This window comes from Delphinus delphis, chromosome 5 (assembly GCF_949987515.2).
Source record: "Delphinus delphis chromosome 5, mDelDel1.2, whole genome shotgun sequence".
Classification (NCBI taxonomy): Eukaryota; Metazoa; Chordata; class Mammalia; order Artiodactyla; family Delphinidae; genus Delphinus; species Delphinus delphis.
The window spans coordinates 83,468,579-83,487,561 of NC_082687.1; the positions used below are offsets into that span (position 1 = coordinate 83,468,579).

Consider the following 18,983-nt stretch of genomic DNA (forward strand, 5'->3'; position numbering starts at 1 on the left):
AGGGAAGCCCCTCTTTTCATTCTTCTTTTTGTAATTTTTTTTAATTTTTTTTTTAGTCTTCTCTGCAGTAGTTATTTCCAATATTTTATCTTCCAGGTCACTTATCTGTTCTTTTGCCTCAGTTATTCTGATGTTGATTCCTTCTAGAGAATTTTTAATTTCATTTATTGTGTTGTTCATCATTGTTTGTTTGCTCCTTAGTTCTTCTAGGTCCTTGTTAAACATTTCTTGTATTTTCTCCATTCTATTTCCAAGATTTTCAATCATCCTTAATATCATTATTCTGAATTCTTTTTTCAGGTAGACTGCCTATTTCCTCTTCATTTGTTTGGTCTGGTGGGTTTTTACCTTGCTTCTTCATCTGCTGCATATTTCTCTGTCTTCTCATTTTGTTTATTTACTGTATTTGGGCTCTCCTTTTTGCAAGCTGCAGGTTCGTAATTCCCATTGTTTTTGGTGTCTGCCCCCAGTGGGTGAAGTTGGTCCAGTGGCTTCTGTAGGCTTCCTGGTGGAGGGGGCTGGTTCCTCTGTTCTGGTGGGTAGGGCTAGATCTTGTAATTCTGGTGGTCAGGGCATCTGGTGGTGTGTTTTGGGATGTCTGTGAACCTAGTATGATTTTAGGTTGCCTCTCTGCTAATGGGTGGCGTTGTGTTCCTGTTTTGCTAATTGTTTGGCATGGGGCTTCCAGCACTGGAGTTTGCTGGCCATTGTGTGGAGCTGGGTCTTAACTTTGAGGTGGTCATCTCTGGGAGAGCTCTCACTGATTGATATTACTTGGGGCCAGGAAGTCTCTGGTTGTCCGAAGTCCTGAACTCAGCTCTCCCACCTCAGAGTCTCTGGCCTGATAACAGGCCAGAGCACCAAGGCCCTGTCAGCCACATGGCTCAGAAGAAAAGGGAGAAAAAAAGAAGGAAAAAACTAATAATAAATTTAAAATAATTAAAAAACATTATTAATATAAAAATGTTTTAAATTAGTAAAATAAATATATCATAATAAAAAAAGAAGAGAGCTACCAAACCAATAAACAAGTCCACCAATGATAACAAGCACTAAAAAGTATACTATTATAAACATAAAAATCAGTAACAAATCAGTCACAGACAGCAAACCCCAAGTCTACAGTTGCTCCCAGAATCCACCACCTCAATTTTGGGATCATTCTTTGTCTATTCAGGTATTCCACAGACTCTGGATACATCATGTTGATTGTTGGGATTTAATCCGCTGCTCCTGAGTCTGCATGGAGAAATTTCCCTTTCTCTTTTTTGTTTGCACAGCTCCTGGAGTTCAGCTTTGGTTTTAGCCCCACCTCTGCCTGTAGGTTGCCCTCAGGCCTCTGTTCCAGCTCAGACAGGATGGGTTAAACAGCAGCTGATTATGGAGCTCTGGGTCATTCATGCTGAGGGAAGGGAGGGGTAACTGTAGTTATAATTGGAATGTGGGGCTAGCCTGCAGCGGCAGAGGCTGATGTTACATTTCAACTGCCTGAGGCCTGCCATGTGTTCTCCCAGGGAAGTTGTCCCTGGATTATGGGACCCTGGCAGTGGCGAGCTGCACAGTCTCCTGGGGCATGGTATGGATAGTGACCTGTGCCTGCACACAGGATTCTTGGTGGCTGCAACAGCAGCATTAGAATTTCACGCCCATCTCTAGTGTCCAAGCTGATAGCCACAGCTTATGCTTGTCTCTGGATCTTGTTTAGGCGGTGCTCTGCCTTCTGTGGGCAGAAGGGGAAGGAATCCCCTTTCCTCGCACACCCTGAAACAATGGTCTCTTGCCTCTTAGGCAAGTCCAGACTTTTTCCTGGACTCCCTCCCAGCTAGCTGTGAAACACTAGCCTCCTTCAGGCTGTGTTCACGCAGCCAACCCCAGTCCTCTCCCTGGGATCTGACCTCCAAAGCACAAGCCATAGCTGTCAGCCACCACCTGCCCCAGTGGGTGTGCAGACAACTGTCTCAGGCTGGTGAATGTTGGTCGGCACTGTTCCTCTGTGAGGGAATCTCTCTGCTTTGCCCTCTGCACCCCTGTTGCTGCACTCTCCTCCATGGCTCCAAAGCTTCCCCCTGCCCAACCCCTGTCTCCACCAGTGTAGGGCCTTCCTAGTGTGTGGAAATTTTTCCTGCTTCACAGCTCCCTCCCAGAGATGCAGGTCCCATCCCTATTCTTTTGTCTCTGTTTTTTCTTTTTTCTTTTGCCCTACCCAGGTACATGGGGATTTTCTTGCCTTTTGGGAAGGCTGAGGTCTTTTGCCAGCATTCAATAGGTGTTCTGTAGGATTTGTTCCACATGTAGCTGTATTTTTGATGTATTTGTGGGGAGAAAGGTGATCTCCATGTCTTACCCCTGCCATCATGAAGATCTCTAAGGGTCTTTTTTCCATAGTGATTTTTGACAGGAGTAGGGACAGCTTATTTAATGAGTCAATGTTTTAAATTAGATATATTTACTTTTGACCACCCTCCACCCCAAATATCCCAAACTACTTAAATGACAAGATAATTTGCATATATAGGATATTTAATAACTATACATTTTTCCACAACTAGAATTAAAAATTTGTGAAACAGGTAACACACCTTACACATTTTAGGTATATAATGTATTCCTAAACAGATGACACAGTATTTGTCGGAACATATTTGTTAGTTGATGCACACACACCTCACACACATACACCATAAAAAATGCATTTAATTGGCTTTTATTGCGCTTCATCCACAGAAAAAATAAATAGTTATCCAAATAGCTATATTCCCCCACCCCATATTTTATAGCCCCTATGCATTCAGTAGAGGTGATGTGGCTACTTTTGGTCAATGGATTCTAAGCAGAAGGTCTTCATCTCTGAAGTCGGAATAAAGTATAAGATAGCAAGTGTGCTACTGCCACTTTTCACCTATTATAATGAAAAAGAAGGTCACATGGTCCATATGTAATTAACAGATGGTAGAGGCTCAATCAGCCTGGGTCTGTGAATGAATGTGTGGAGAGACTGTATCCTACCTTGACCAACCTTAGCTATCTGCCAAGAGATAGAAATAAAAATTGTTGTTTGTGTGTTAAATGACAAAAATACTGTGATTGATTTGTGATTGTGGTTTAACATAGGCTTCTTGACTAATACTCCTCAAGTCTCTATATTCAGACAAAATAGAACACATGATCTTGCCATAAAAATAGAATTTGTATAAATACATTTGTTCTTTTCCTTTTGGCTATATTTTATGGTATATTCTTTTATCTTTTAATTTTTTATCAGATAATTACAGCTTGGATTATACTTTCCTTCTGTTATAACTATGTTGTATTTTTTAAAACAATTTCATATATTCATTAAGGTTTTATTGAGTAATTAGGGTAAAGGTTTAATAGGAATGACACAAGCTGAATTATAACAATATTTGCCATGAAGTTGTTGTCCATTTAGTAGCAAAAAATAATAAAGAATACAAATAGCTATGACACAAGTTTGAATTTTGTTAATAGCATAACAGACTCCCTAGATAAAGAGTTCAATCACCAGGGTAGTTTTTAAAAGTAGCATGTAGCTAGCGTTAATAAGGAGCCCCATTATGTATAAATTTCAAACACTTTCCATCAAAGTCCCTAGGAATGTCCAGATATTACCTGCCCTGCTTCTGCCCTCCTTCTGACAATTCAATTTGATTATTCACCTGTTTTTAAAAGGCAGTGAGCATGAGAGCTTCAATGATGGAGGAAGATGGCAGAGGTATTTCCTATGACATAGAGCCAATCCTCAGCAAGCGTATGCAGGAGAACACGCAGAGAATAGATGCTCTGACTTGAATTGCTTCCTAGGGGCACAAGCTATGGACCCTGTGTGATATTCAAACATAAGCGCTTAGCTTGTTGAAGACAATGAGGGGCTGCTTTTCTTGCCAAATCCTCATCAAATTTTAATAGAGCCATCAGAAGTCAATAATTAAATTCTCAACCAAGAGGGACTTTTAATAGGGGATTTACAGCTTGTATGATCTTTCTTTTTGTAGATATGCAGTCTATATTTCAGAGATCGGACACATAGCGTTCACTAAAACATTGTAGACAATTGTCATCATTTACATGGTAAAGTCAAATCTCACCCAAAATTTAAGGCCATTATTTCTGGGGGTCTCCTATAGCATATTACTCTTCAAAAACTAAACAAAACTTTTTTTTTTTTTTTGTGTGGTATGCGGGCCTCTCACTGTTGTGGCCTCTCCCGTTGTGGCACACAGGCTCTGGACGCGCAGGCTCAGCGGCCATGGCTCACGGGCCCAGCCGCTCCGCGGCATGTGGGATCTTTCCGGACCAGGACACGAACCTGTGTCCCCTGCATCAGCAGGCGGACTCTCAACCACTGCGCCACCAGGGAAGCCCTAAGCAAAACTTTAATTTCCCCCCAACTTAAATACCATAGTTCTTCATGAATTTGCATGTCATCCTCGCACAGGGGCCATGCTAATCTTCTCTGTATCATTCCAATTTTAGTATATGAGCTGCTGAAGCGAGCACAAAATACCATAGTTCTGAAAGGGATATAGAATTGACCAGAGGTGAGAGTGATGAACTCTAGGACCACGTCCTGGAATGACTTCTTTAGGCTCTGCAGGATGGCCTGGAAGACTCAAATAAAAATCCATATTGACAAATACTACAATCCAACCTCAAATAAAAATCCAAATTGACAAATAAAATAGAAATCAATATTGACTCAAATAAAATAAAAAATAAAATAAAACTCCATATTGACAAATAAAATTAAAATCCATACTGACAAATACTACAATCCCCCCTCTACTGAGGGAGATGAACAGATTTAAGGCAGGAAGATGGAGGAAAAGAGGCTGAGAAAACTATCAACACAGAGATGAGATGTAAAGAACTAACCTATGATTCAAAGATTTTAAACAACAAAAGCACAGAAATGTTTTTTCTTTAACTTTTTATTTGATATTGGAGTATGGTTGATTAACAATGTTGTGTTAGTTTCAGGTGTACAACAAAGTGATTCAGTTATACATATACATATATCCTTTTTCAAATTCTTTTGGAAATGCTTTTTCTTTAAACAAAATAATTATGTTGATATGACATAACCTAATTGAAGCTGAGAGCTGCCCCATCTTACTCCACTTTCTAATTTCCATAATCTTTACCAACAAATAGTTGGCTCCACTAAAAGATGAGTGATAAACAAGAAAGACACAAGTCATGATCCTACATTACAAAAGAGTAAACACAGAAAGCAAAAGCATATGAAGACACTACATTCTGAGAGCACTTACCTAAAAAATTAAATAACATTTGTAATAAACATAGCTTCAAGAGATCTTAATAATAAAAGAAGCTCAAAGATTAGGTGAATATGATTGAAGAATAGATTATAAAAATGTGAAAAAGATTAAGGAATCTAGCAGAAAACAATAGAGCAGAAAAGGATAACAGAAATAAACACCATATTAGAAGCAAGGGACATATAAACAAATGCAACTCAAAATCTCAGAGTGATTATGAGTGATTATCTCATAATAGATAATAAAAAATTGAAATGTAAAATGATTAATGGCTCATTTTTGAGAAGATAAGTGATTTGGAATATGCAATACTATAAAGAAGAATAACATAAGCAAAATCGTGGCTTCTGACAAAGAACTAAATAGGGCGTGAGGATTTAGGCATAATGGAAAAAATTTACCTGAAATAAATATTTTTTACAAGTTACAATTCAGTAATATCTACATAGTTCTCAAAAAACATAAAGCACTAAGTAATTGTACACAAGGCTAAATTATCTTCAAGTACAAAGGCAACACACAAAAATTTTTATATATGCCAGAACCTCAGGAATAAAACATATTTGAGGTCCTTAGCAAAGTACAGCCAAATATTCAGCCAAATTATTGCCAAAACCTGGAAGGCAGAAGTAAGGTGTGAGCATTACATCTCTTTAAAAAAAGTGAACAAAGAAACCTACTAAACTATTTCACAGTGTTTTTAAAGCATGAATATTATAACCTTATCATTGTAAAAAGAATAACTCAATTAACAAAATAATGGAACTTGGCAGGAACTCCCAGCATGGTAGCTTCATCATTTTTCACAAAGGAGAGTCAGTAGAGTATTAAGGAGCTTAAATTATTAAAATGATATCTCTAAAATTTAAATTATTCTTAACATATTTCTTAAGTTCAGCATCATGTTTTATAAACTTAGTTTGTAAAAATATGATCTGATTTTCAGTTATTTCTTCCCTATCACTTCTATTTGTTTTATTAACTCTTTAAAGAAATTAAATTTAATACATAATAGATTCAAATGACATTGATAGTATAAATCCAGTTTTATCTGGCTATCTTTTAATGTCAGTTAAACAAGATTTCATCTGAAAATAACAGAAAACCTGACTTCTGTTATAAACATATAAATAAGGTTTATTTCTCTCATATAATAAAAAATTGGGAGATAGGCAGCTGCTGGACCAATGACTCAATAATGTCTTTGCCAAAGTTTGTGCAATTATTTTCTCCTTATCCTCATAGTAACAACATGTCTGTGTATTCCAAGAAAGAAAACGGAAGCAGACAAGGGGTAGAGAATGTCATCAGACTTGTACTTACATTTCACTGACCACACCTGGCTTCAGGGGAGCCTGGGCAAGTGACTCATATAGACTTTCTAATGTCATTTAGAGTAGGTAAGGATAAAAGAGGCTGAGTGATCTAAGCTATGTGTCTACCACATGTTCCCTCTATGTAATCATAGAAGAGTTTCAGAAATAAAGTGTAACAATATTTTACCACAGATAATATATAGATTTTTTTAAATCTGAAATTTTATATTTTAAAAACAAAAAGAGGTATTATCAAAGGTATATCTATCTCTATCTACCCACATAGTTGAACACAATGAAAACATTCATTAATACATAATATAATTTTGCATAGATTCAGATCACATGGGTTAACCTGAGTAATGAAAAAAAAACATATAACATAAAAATAACAAGACTGATATGCCAAACATACTAAATCATGTGATAATTTTTTAAATGTTTATTTAACAGAAATATTTCCTAAGTTCCAATACCATGCTCAAAAACATTTTCCTGAAGAATTTGTAGTCATTGAAGTAATAACATTCTCTGCATCTAAGAGGAAATGACACAACATCTGTTGTGAAGTTCCAGCAATGTTATCTGTTATACCTTTGTTTTACAAACTTCTTTCAGCATGTCCATCTACACCTCCTGCTAGTCATAAATTGTCTTGGTTCAATGACATTTATAGTATTCTTACAACAAGAAATAGTTTTTGATAGAGTCATTTTTCAATCATTCTCTTACAAACAACACTGCTCTCCATGTTGTGTGGCTCAAACCAACAATGACTGTTCATCTGCAGCCTGGCAAGTAACACACAGTCGCAGTCTACACAATAAAGCAAATCCTCCTTCAGTTAGTATACTGACACTGCTTTAGAAATGGTAGATTAAAAGATTTTTTTCTTAAAGTATTTCTACATTCTGCTTCCTTTCATTGGACTTTTGGATAAATTATTTTTACTATGATTAAGAGCTTATATAGATTTAATTGAATTTTGCAACTATATATTTTAAACAAGATAAAATGAAATAGACACAATCATAGTCCTTAAATATTAAAAGTGTTTGGTTAAATTATTAAAACATAATTTTAATAGTTGAGATGATTCGAGTGTAGGCACTGTAATGATCAAGTGAGTGAGCAGAAGACTGAGACAAAGAACTCAGTGCAAGTGGTCAAAGCAAGTGAAAATATGAGAGAATTTAATAAGTCCAGGTGCCCTAAAATAAATTGTTGATTGAATCGACAAAGGGAAAATAGGAAAATGAAAAATAGAAGAAAATTTCTGAAAGTTACAGAAAGACAAGTATTTCCAGATAGAAAGCCTGGAGGAGGTGAGGGTGGTTGGTATATTAAGAAAGAAAGAAATATATATATAGTAAAAGTGTATCAGAACTTACAGGAAAAAGAGGAATTCATAAGAATTTTACAATGAGAGAATCAAATTATCCTCAGTATGAAGAGATTTACATAGTGCTCAGACGTTTTCTGATCAAAAGACTAGAATGATGTTTGTAAAGGTCAGAGGAAATTATATACAGTCATCCCTCAGTATCAATGGGGGTTGGGTTTCTAGAGTCCCCGCAAATACGGAAATCTGAGGCTGCTCAAGTCTCTTAACATAAAATAGCTTATACAACGAATACAGTCGTCTCTTCCTATCCACAGATTTCATCATGGGTTTCACATCCTCAGATTCAACCTATGGTTTTGACGGAGAATCTGGTGGTTCTCTACCTTCTTAGTCCCAGAGGCATGTGTGAAATTCAGCTCTCCCCTTGAGATGTTTTTAAGTCTGTGTCTTCTCTGCATCCCATATTTTTCAAACCTTGGCAAATGTTTTGAGGGGAAACTGGCCACGTTTTTGAAACAGGCTTCTACACTCATCAGAACTTGGTCTCACAAGTTATTAGGAGACTGTGTTTTATTTTAATTTTCCATTTAGAAGTTTTAACTCAGAGCCGTGGCGTCCATCGTAGCTCCAGAATTCTGAATATTACATAAGCAAACAGCCTTTTGGGGCTTCTCTAGTTTTCATCCTGTCACTCAAGAGTTTACCACTTCTCAACTACTAAGACTTGGCTGGTTTCTGTTCCCTCTTAGAGTCTTGCTGGGTCAGGCCAGATACCCAGTCTTCCTATAAGCATCTGGATATAAGAAAGTAGTGGCTGACTATTTTTACTCATAATAGGTGGATTTTCTCTTATTTCAAACTATTTAAAGACAGTTTACCATATTCTTCTTGTTTCCATTAGTACTCTATGCCTTTAAAAATAGAATTTTCCTAGATGTTGCAGAGGGACAATTAGCCTACTGTACTACATTTTACCAGAAGCAGAAGTCCTCTCTTCAGTATGTGTTAATAAATACTTTTATAGTCCAATTTATTTTAATGAAAAACATTTTTATTTTTATCTCTGAGCTTTATATTTGCAATATTGTCTTGTCCTTTTGTATTTTTATTATCAAAATATTTACTCTGTAAATGAGGGGGTGATGCTTTATCATTTCATAGTTATGGGTAAAATTGACACAATTTACCCTTTTAAATGAAGATACATCATTTCTTTCAAAAACATTTGAATCCAAATATTTTTACTCTCAAATTTTTTTTTTTTTTTTTTTTTTTTTTTTTTTTTTTTTTTGCGGTACGGGGGCCTCTCACTGTTGTGGCCTCTCCCGCTGCGGAGCACAGTCTCCGGATGCGCAGGCTCAGCGGCCATGGCTCACGGGCCCAGCCGCTCCGCGGCATGTGGGATCCTCCCAGACCGGGGCATGAACCCGTGTCCCCTGCATCGGCAGGCAGACTCTCAACCACTGCGCCACCAGGGAAGCCCCTACTCTCAAATTTAAACGTCATCAAGCTTGGACCAGTTATAAAAATTCTCTCAAAGTTATAGGAAAATTCTTTGCCTTTGTGCAAGCCTATATAAATGTAAACCAAATGCTGTGATACTTTGATAAGAAGATATGTAAAATTAACTTAAATTCAACAGTTCATAGAATATAAATATTGGTTAAACTTTGTGTGACTAATGAGATATAATGACTAGTTGAACTCTATTAAACCGTGTCAACAGTTTCCCATCTTTCAAGATTCCTTATTATTAGTTGACGCATCTATAATTCTAAGACTGCTCAAAGGAATATAGGGCTTAACATTTTATGTCTTCCACAGTGTCAGGAGGGTGATCAAGTGTTCTGATTTTCCCAGGACTGAGGTTACTTGGACTTGGGAATTTTAGTTTTAAAAGCAGAAAAGTCCTTGGCAAACGTGAACAAGTTACTCTACAAAGGACTGAGCAATTTAGACCTTCAATAATGAGCAATGCATAGAAAATAAGTTCAAAATGTTTAAGATTTATATAACATTGTAAAAATAACTCAATAATTCACCATTAATAAATATATGAATACAAAACACTCAGGAGAACAAAAGTACATAATTTTTATATAATCATATTCACGAGTCAGAATTATGTAGTTAACTAAACATTGAATTTAGAATCAAAAGATCTGCGTTTAATTTTTAATTTTACCATTCACGATTTGACCTTTGGCATATCCATAAACTTCTCTGAACCATACACATATCTGTTCTGTAAAGAAGGGATAATGAGATATATATATATATATATATATATATATATATATATATATATATATCTACCTTATGAGAGTGTTTTAAAAATCAAGTAAAATAGGGCCTGAAAACACTGAAGTGCTATACTAGTTATTTATAGACAGATATATTCAAAATTATGACAATTATCCAACATTACTTAGTAGGTAATTTATGTCATCATAGCATATGACAACATGTAGATTACTTATTCACATATCCACTATTATCTCATCTACAGTGGCTGAAATTTAATAATTTATCCAAGCACAACATTTTCTTTTCATTACGAATAAACTTCCAACACAGAAATATACGTATATACACATATATTGGTATATGTATGTCCTTGTGGCCACAAGGATAGAATTGACAAAACTTGCTTTCAAATGTTTAATGATATATGTTGCATTATCACTTAAACATTTGAAAGCAAATTTTGTCAATTCTTTCCTGTGGCCACAGATTGAATAATTTCTAAATTCTCAGCTCTATTAATCACTTGTTGGTAAGCATATACAAATGGTCACAGTATGATGTGACACAGAGGAATAGTATTTTAATGGGCATTTAAGGGAATATGAGAATGCTCGATACAGTAAAAGATACTTGAATTAACATCTAGGGAAAGTAGAAACTTAGCAGGCATGTCAAGAAGACAGAACTTTGCAAGCCAAAGTTATAGCAACTGCAAATGTAAAACAACAGAAAAAGTGCACAGACAATTCAGGGAATTAGTTGTTCAGCTAAAATGGAGTACAGAGTTGTTCAGCTAAAATGGAGTACAGAGTAAAAAAGAGAAATGTCAGGACAAGACATAGGACCACTGAAATTGGTTAGATTATATAAAGTACCCTAAGCAGGAGCAATTATAATAATTTCTAACCCCAATGACCAACACAATTTTTTCCACACATTAGTAAGGTACTGCTAGAAGCCAACCCAATGTCTGTTTGCTCTTCTCCCTTAAAGTTAAAACTTTAATTATTGGGGGTTCCCAGTGTGTCTAGCTAAAAGTCTATTTTTCAGCCCTCACCAAAACTAGAGGTGATTTGTGAAACAGTCCTATTCTGCTATGTAGTCTGCCTGTATTGTTTCCCTTGTATGAGCATAGCTTTTTCCTCTTCCCCACCCACCCACCCTGGTTACACTATTATGAAGGCACAAGCCTGGAGAAAAGCGGTCATCTTGTGACCATGAAATGATAAGGGTGGGGACAGAGGACTAAACACTATGAACAGCAGAGCTGAAAGAGGAAAAGAACCTGGAATCATGTCTGATGATGTCTTGAACCATTGCACCAGCCCCCAACAGCCTCATTCTGGATTTCCTCTTCTGTGAAATCAATAAATAATTGGTCCTTAAACCATAACAGTTAATACACTACATATCAATAGATGTCTGTTGACTAATAGGAGGCCATATATTCAATGATAAAAGTCTTGGATTACATTTTGTAACCAATAGGAAGGTGTTGAAGTATTTTAAATTGAGGATTAGTATAACCATGTTTAGGTTTTAGAAAGCTCACTCCCACTTCACCAAGTATCCAGAGCACCAATTTATCCTGTAGAAATTACACAAATAATATAGCATTCTATGTTTAAGAAAACACAGTTTTCAAAGTAAATGTAAGCAAGATTGGAACATTGTCAGATATACTAGCTATTGGCCAAATTCTCAGAATTTCAACAGATTCAGTAAATGTGTATTCAAGATTTATGTTACTCCTGAGTGGGTTATGCTTGACTGGAATAATAATATTTGTCATTCCAGACCTATGGCAACTTTTTATATTTCCATCTTCTCCCCTCGTATAAGAATATGGGGGAAGGAGTTAAACATGGATATAGACATAGGAAATATCTTTCAATTGGTGCCTTCCTGAGATGCTAAAATAAAATGATATGTAATCTTTACAAATGTCATCTCATTGAGATAGTTGGAAAAATATCTTTAAAACCTCTAGTCCTTACTTGCTAGAGACGCATCACTACTGCTTTGATATCATATGAAGAAACAAGCAAATGGTAAGAAAAAACACCAAACAAGCTATAGAATAAATTTGGATTTTACCACCACTTTTTATTGTACAGTCTGTGAAAGTATGTGTTCTGGACTCGCAGAGGCCTGGGTATGAATCCTAGCTCTGCCATACACTAAATATATTACCAGGAAAACTATCTTAATATCCTTAAGGATGGACTTTTCTCCTCTTAAATGGGGGTTTTAATACATACATGTAGGAATATTATGAGAATTAAATGAGGTACTACTTGTGAAGTTGGTAACTCAGTACCTGGCACATGGTAATCATTTAATTCAGTGGTTTCCATGAATAATATGATTATTAATAGTATGATTATTAATAGTTATGATTATTACCCTTCTCATTACTGCCATCATCATTATTATTACCTCCCATTAGGAGAGAAAACAGCTAATTTAAATGGAAATGACTTCCTATATAGATTTTCTTTACTGTGTGCTTTATTTCCTGTTCATTCTTAATTATCCATGTGAGGATTTTGCTGCAATGATCTATTTTAGTCTGTTTTTAATTCTGGGAATATTTCTTCTATGAATTTCTGGGCCCTCTGCCTGCCTGCACCAATTATTCTGTATTTAGGAAATGCAAACTGATTTTAATAGTAAATTGAGGTAAAAACAAAGTATGGAGGCATCTATAGTGCAGAAACTTAGATGATGTATTTTAAAGTCATCATCACTTGCACTTTGAGTGATTCACAGTTTTAAAAATATTTTCTTAGTATTTTTGATTAAGATAAGGCCATATTGAAAAGATATATATTTTATAGGTTTGCTTTGAACACTGATAAATTAAAAGTGACTTGAAGTTTAATTATAGAGCCATTTAATTGACCAGACCACTGCTTCCAAAATATGGTTCAGACATCTACTTTTATGCAATACCTAAAATTCATGAACAAACATTATCTCTGGAATATATATTTCCATTTTAGCATACGACAAAATCAAGTTGAGGAATATATTCTTGTGAAAATACAAAATATATCTGATAATTTCTCTAAATCTTTGCTGAAAATGCTTGCAATATTGAACTGAATATGCTGTTTTTGCAAGATATTCTCATTTAGGTTTTTACCTGGAACCAAAAACTCTGAACAAAATACACATTAATAGGCGAGGGAAGGTTGAGAGGGTCAATTCCATAAGTGTGTTTGTACCAGTGAAAGTTTCTGGGCAATGGAGATCACGTGCTAATCATCTTTCAGAAAAGTCTGAACATTACTGAACTAAACCTTCACAGATATTTTTGTTGTTGCTTTGTGTTGTTGAGATTTAAAAAAAGTTTTTATTTTAAGTGAGAGCAAGAGTTTTTTCCCTTAGAAATAGGACAATATAGTTAGGTGTTTTATGTTATGACAGGATAAGCTTTTTTCTTCCTCTCTAGTTCTAGAGAGGACAACTAGAAAGGAACATACAGCAGCACCAGGAATTCCAAGTTAGAATTCATAGGAAAGTGTACCAGGATAACTTGGAGATGGGAATAGTGACATCACATGGTTACCAGATTGGCCACCCTGTCTTTTTTTTTTTTCCTGGTTACCCTTACTTTTTTTTTTAATAGATCTTTATTGGAGTATAATTGCTTCACAGTACCGTGTTAGTTTCTGTTGCACAACAAAGTGAATCAGCCATATGCATACATATATCCCCATGTCCCCTCCCTCTTGAGCCTCCCTCCCACCCTCCCTATCCCACCTCTCTAGGTCATCGCAAAGCACGGAGCTGATCTCCCTGTGCTATGCGGCTGCTTCCCACTAGCTAACTATTTTACATCCTGTAGTGTATGTATGTCGATGCTACTCTTACTTCGCCCCAGCTTCCCCCTCCCTGCCTCATCTGTCCTCAAGTCCATCTCTGTGTCTACGTCTTTATTCCTGCCCTGCCACTAGGTTCATCAGTACCAAATTTATTTATTTTTAGATTCCATATATATGTGTTAGCATACGGTATTTTGTTTTTCTCTTCCTAACTTAGTTTACTCTGTATGACAGACTCTAAGTCCATCCACCTCACTACAGTTAACTCAATTTCAATTTTTTTATGGCTGAGTAATGTTCCATTGTATATATGTGCCATATCTCCCTTATCCATTCATCTGTCGATGGATATTTAGGTTGCTTCCATGTCCTGCTATTGTAAATAGAGCTGCAATAAATATTGTGGTACATGACTCTTTTTGAATTGTGGTTTCCTCAGGGTATCTGCCCAGTAGTGGGATTGCTGGTAGTTCTATTTTTAGTTTTTTAAGGAACCTCCATACTGTTCTCCATAGTGGTTGTATCAATTTACATTCCCACCAACAGTGCAGGAGGGTTCCTTTTTAACCATACCCTTTCCAGCATTTATTGTTTCTAGATTTTTTGATAATGGCCATTCTGACTGGTGTGAGGTGATACCTCACTGTAGTTTTGATTTGCATTTCTCTAATAGTTAGTGATGTTGAGCATCTTTTCATGTGCCTCTTTGTCATCTGTGTGTCTTCTTTGGTGACCCACCTCCTAGAGTAATGGAAATAAAACAAAAATAAACAAATGGTACCTAATTAAACTTAAAAGCTTTTGCACATCAAAGGAAACCATAAACAAGATGAAAAGACAACCCTCAGAACAGGAGAAAATATTTGCAAATGAAACAACAGACAAAGGATTAATCTCCAAAATGTACAAACAGCTCATGGAGCTCAATATCAAAAAGCCAAACAATTCAATTAACAAATGAGTGGAAGACCTAAATAGGCCACCCTGTCTTGAAACCATGCTTGCTGTGGAACAGTTAAGATGCTAAATTCAGTTACAGAGTTGAATCAGTATTTGTAGAGATGGTGATGAATATCCATTGATAGTAATCATGAATTGTGTCCATATTTTAAAATTTAGATTTGTTTTATAAGATGATTATGTGTCCATGGAAAGTTGAAACATGTTGATATGCCCACCCATGATAGGAGTATTTTCATGCTTTCAACAACTAACTTGGACTGAAATGCAGTGTTCACTGTAATGTATATTGCTATTCCCAAATGCACTACAGGGAAGTGGTTAACAAGTTTGATACATCAATTATTCTATTAATCCTTGATCTATATGTTTCACATGTTTAAAACTCTACAAAGAGAAAGTGTTGAGTCTGTGAAGTTTCAGTATTCTGATTCATTAAAAAATAATAAATGAATGAATGAATAAATAAATAAATGTACTTAACTGAGTCAGAGAAGAAAGAGTAAATAAATATCAAAAAAGAAAGCAAGTAAACAACCACAAAAACATCTTAGATTAGTGTCCAAATTACTTGGGGTTGGGGAGTTTCCATAATTTGAAAAGAAAACATTATTTCTCAACATTTATATTAATCACACCTTTACTGTGTCTAAACAGGGTACTTAAAGGCCTACTTTTCTTAAAAAACTGTTCTTATTATTACTGACTCAGCTTACCATGTCAGCAATTCTGTGAGTAAAGGTCAGTTAGCATGGCTGAAAAGTACTTTATGAGCAAAATAAAACAGAATAATATTCAGTTTCTATGATTTTCTCAAGATATTGTTCTTCATTTAGGTTTACTGTGATATAATTAACATATAACAGGATGTAAGTTTAAGGTATAAAACATAATGATTTGTTATATATTTATATATTGCAAAATCATTACCAAAATAAGGTTAGTTAACACATCCATCAAGTCACATAGTTACAATTTTTGTGTGTGTGGTGAGAACTTTTAAAATCTACTTTCTTAGCAACTTCCAAATAACAATACAATATTGTTAACTATAGCTACCATGCTATACGTTACATCCCAGAACTTACTCATTTTATAACTGGTAGTCTGTACCCTTTGACCACCTTCACTCACTTCCATACCCCCAATCCCTCACCCCTGACCACCACCAATATCTTCTCTGTTCCTCTTTGTTTAGTTTATTTAGAGTCCACATATAAGTGAGATTATACAGTGTTTGTCTGTATCTGTCTGACTTATTTCGCTTAGCATAATGTTCTCATGCTTTACCCATGTTGTTAAAATAGCAGGATCTCCTTTTTTTAACCAAGATATTTTTCTGAACATTTGTGTGTATGTGTGTGCTACCACAATTAAAATAGAAACAACAATAAAAATTGAAATGTAGTATAAAATAAAATATGGTGAACTACATAAAATAATGAATGAAAATAAGCCAGAAATATTGAGAAAAGGAAGCCAAGTATAAAATAATGCATGCAGTGAAATTACACATATATATATGCTTAAACATGTGCAAAAGCACTCTCTAGTATTAGAAGTAAGGATAGTGCTACCCTCTGGGGAGAAGGGGGGAGGCTGAGATGTGGCATGTGCAGACTTCTGGAATGATTTAAGTGTCAATTTCATTTTTTTCTCTTTTTAATCTGAGTGGGGCTCCACATGTGTTCCTTTTATAGCTCATTACACCTTCATACATGCTCTGCACACTTTTCTGTCTGTATGGTACACTTCAGTTAACAATTTATATTAAAAGCTAGTTACCATGCTAAGGCTTCCCTATGGATTTGCGTTGGTTTTTATTCCTTCTATAAATCTTTCTCTCCTTCAATCCCAAAGAAGTCCAGCCCATATAGATCTTCTTTTTTTGACCCTCAACAAATGTAGATTGTTCCTACATTAGAATAGTTCCTGTAATTTTCTTTCCCAGATGTTTACAAGTGTGCAATTTTATCATTCTGGCCTCCAATTTTACTATCTGGTAGAGGCCATCCCTGACTAAGCTGTAAAGGTTTTACATGATTTCCAGAAAACAAACTAACAAACATACAAACTAATCATGTTTCCTCTTTTGTGATCTATAAAAGTCAATGTAATATATCTCTCTTTACTTCTTTATCTTAGCTTAAGCACATGCTATTTAGATCCTATGCTCCTGCTGCCTGCACTGGCCTTCTTGCTGGGGCTTTACCATGACAAGTTTGATCTGGCCTAAAGTCCTTGGCTCTTAGGATTCTCTCTGTATCAAACATTCTTGACCATTTTTTTCCCCACATCCCAGGGGTAGCTCCTTTTTTTGAAGTATTCTTTTCTACCCATTTGTTTTCTTCATATCAGTTTTCACTATAAGGATATATTTTTGCTTGGTTTTGTTTTAATGTGCTTCTGGTCTCACTTTTATTCTTAGAATATAAATTTCATGATGGCTGAGCCCTCTACTAGGTTTACATAAATATGCACTAGGACAGAGCCCAGCATAGAATAAATATCTAATATATATTTATGGAAAGCAACATTAAACATGTTAACGGTTATGTGGTTCCATGGACATGATCTAAACTCATAGCAGTGTCAGGACAAAAGAAACTCTGTCCACAACCAAATTTAAATATACTCCAAGTTTATTGCGTGCATTTCTCAAAGAATGTGAAGTATACATGTTGACCTAAACAATACTCTTCTAAAAATGTTTTATTCTCTTCCATGTTCCTTTTGACACAGGTGCTTTCAACTTTTTCCAACTCAAATCCCAGCTTGATCCATCCCTTTCCTTTCTCTCTTCATTCCTATTTGTCCAAATTTTACATTCCAAAAAGCAAAACACAAATAAAAACAACAAATGCAAACAAACAATGTCACTAATAAAACTCAAAAACAATTAGTTTATGCAGGCAGTGTTTCCCTTGTAAATTGGAGAAATGAGAAGAAACTGAGCAAGGCAAACAGTTTTCTCTTTCATGAGAGGAAAGAAGAAGTGCCTGGGATTACTAATATATTAAGTGGTGGTCACACATGATGCTATCTAGACAAAGATTTTCAACACTAATATTAAAGGAATCCCCAAATGAATTTCAACTCTTTGAGACAGTATTAGGGAGAATAAGAAATGGCTTGACAAACTATGTGTTCAGTTATTTCTAAGTATGTCTGAGTTTTAGGATAAAGTTATGTGCATCTTTTGCTGTTGTATACAGTATGAATATTTTAATGTTTTTAAAATAAGATGTGAATTTAATCTTCGAAGGCCAGGAACCGTATCTTATACATCTTTGTATGATCCACTGTGCTGAGCAAAATATTCAGTGCTCATTGTTAAGACTATGAAGGATGATGAATTACAAAAGGTCAGGGTTATTTATGAAATAGAAAAGACTTCATGTGCTGAGAGGATGGTCAGGGATATCACCTTTTTTAGATATTGATTTGTTTAGCTTTAGGTGATTGAGCTGTAGCTATTCTATTATTATTGATTATGCATATCCAACTACCAAATACATGGGGTTTTCCAAAGAAAGGGGTCTGGGGATAATGATTCCAGGTGCAATATACTAAGAGAGTATTGCATAATGAAGATACAGGGCTAAGGAAATGTTATTGAACAAACTGCATGAAAACAAATTTTGTTATTGAAATTTTGGCACATTTTACTATTTATTGCTCTGGGACTTTTCCACAAAGAAGTCTAAATATCCATTAATTTTTAAAAAGATATTTTAATCTGAATAAAAATGTGAAAATATTTTTATTTATGGCCAAAGAGATACAGTTGGAAACTGAGGTTGTCCACATAAGGAAGGAATTTACTCCAAAACATATGATTCTTTCATTTACCAATTAATTGTCCTATTCAAGAATATTTAAGAGATATTTAATGATTGTCTACTAGTTGTTGTAGCAGTTGAAAATTGAGTTTAAAAAAGCCCCTTTTTCCACAAAACTTAGATTTTGGAGAAAGAGATAGCAG

The 18,983-nt window shown here is 35.3% G+C and overlaps 1 non-coding gene across 1 annotated transcript; it reads right to left on the minus strand.

The window, feature by feature from the left end:
* Window positions 1–4,411: 4,411 nt before the first annotated feature.
* Window positions 4,412–4,518, minus strand: LOC132426388 (U6 spliceosomal RNA). Its single transcript, XR_009519682.1, has one exon. It is a non-coding gene; the product is annotated as a U6 spliceosomal RNA (small nuclear RNA).
* Between the last annotated feature and the right edge of the window lie 14,465 nt (window positions 4,519–18,983).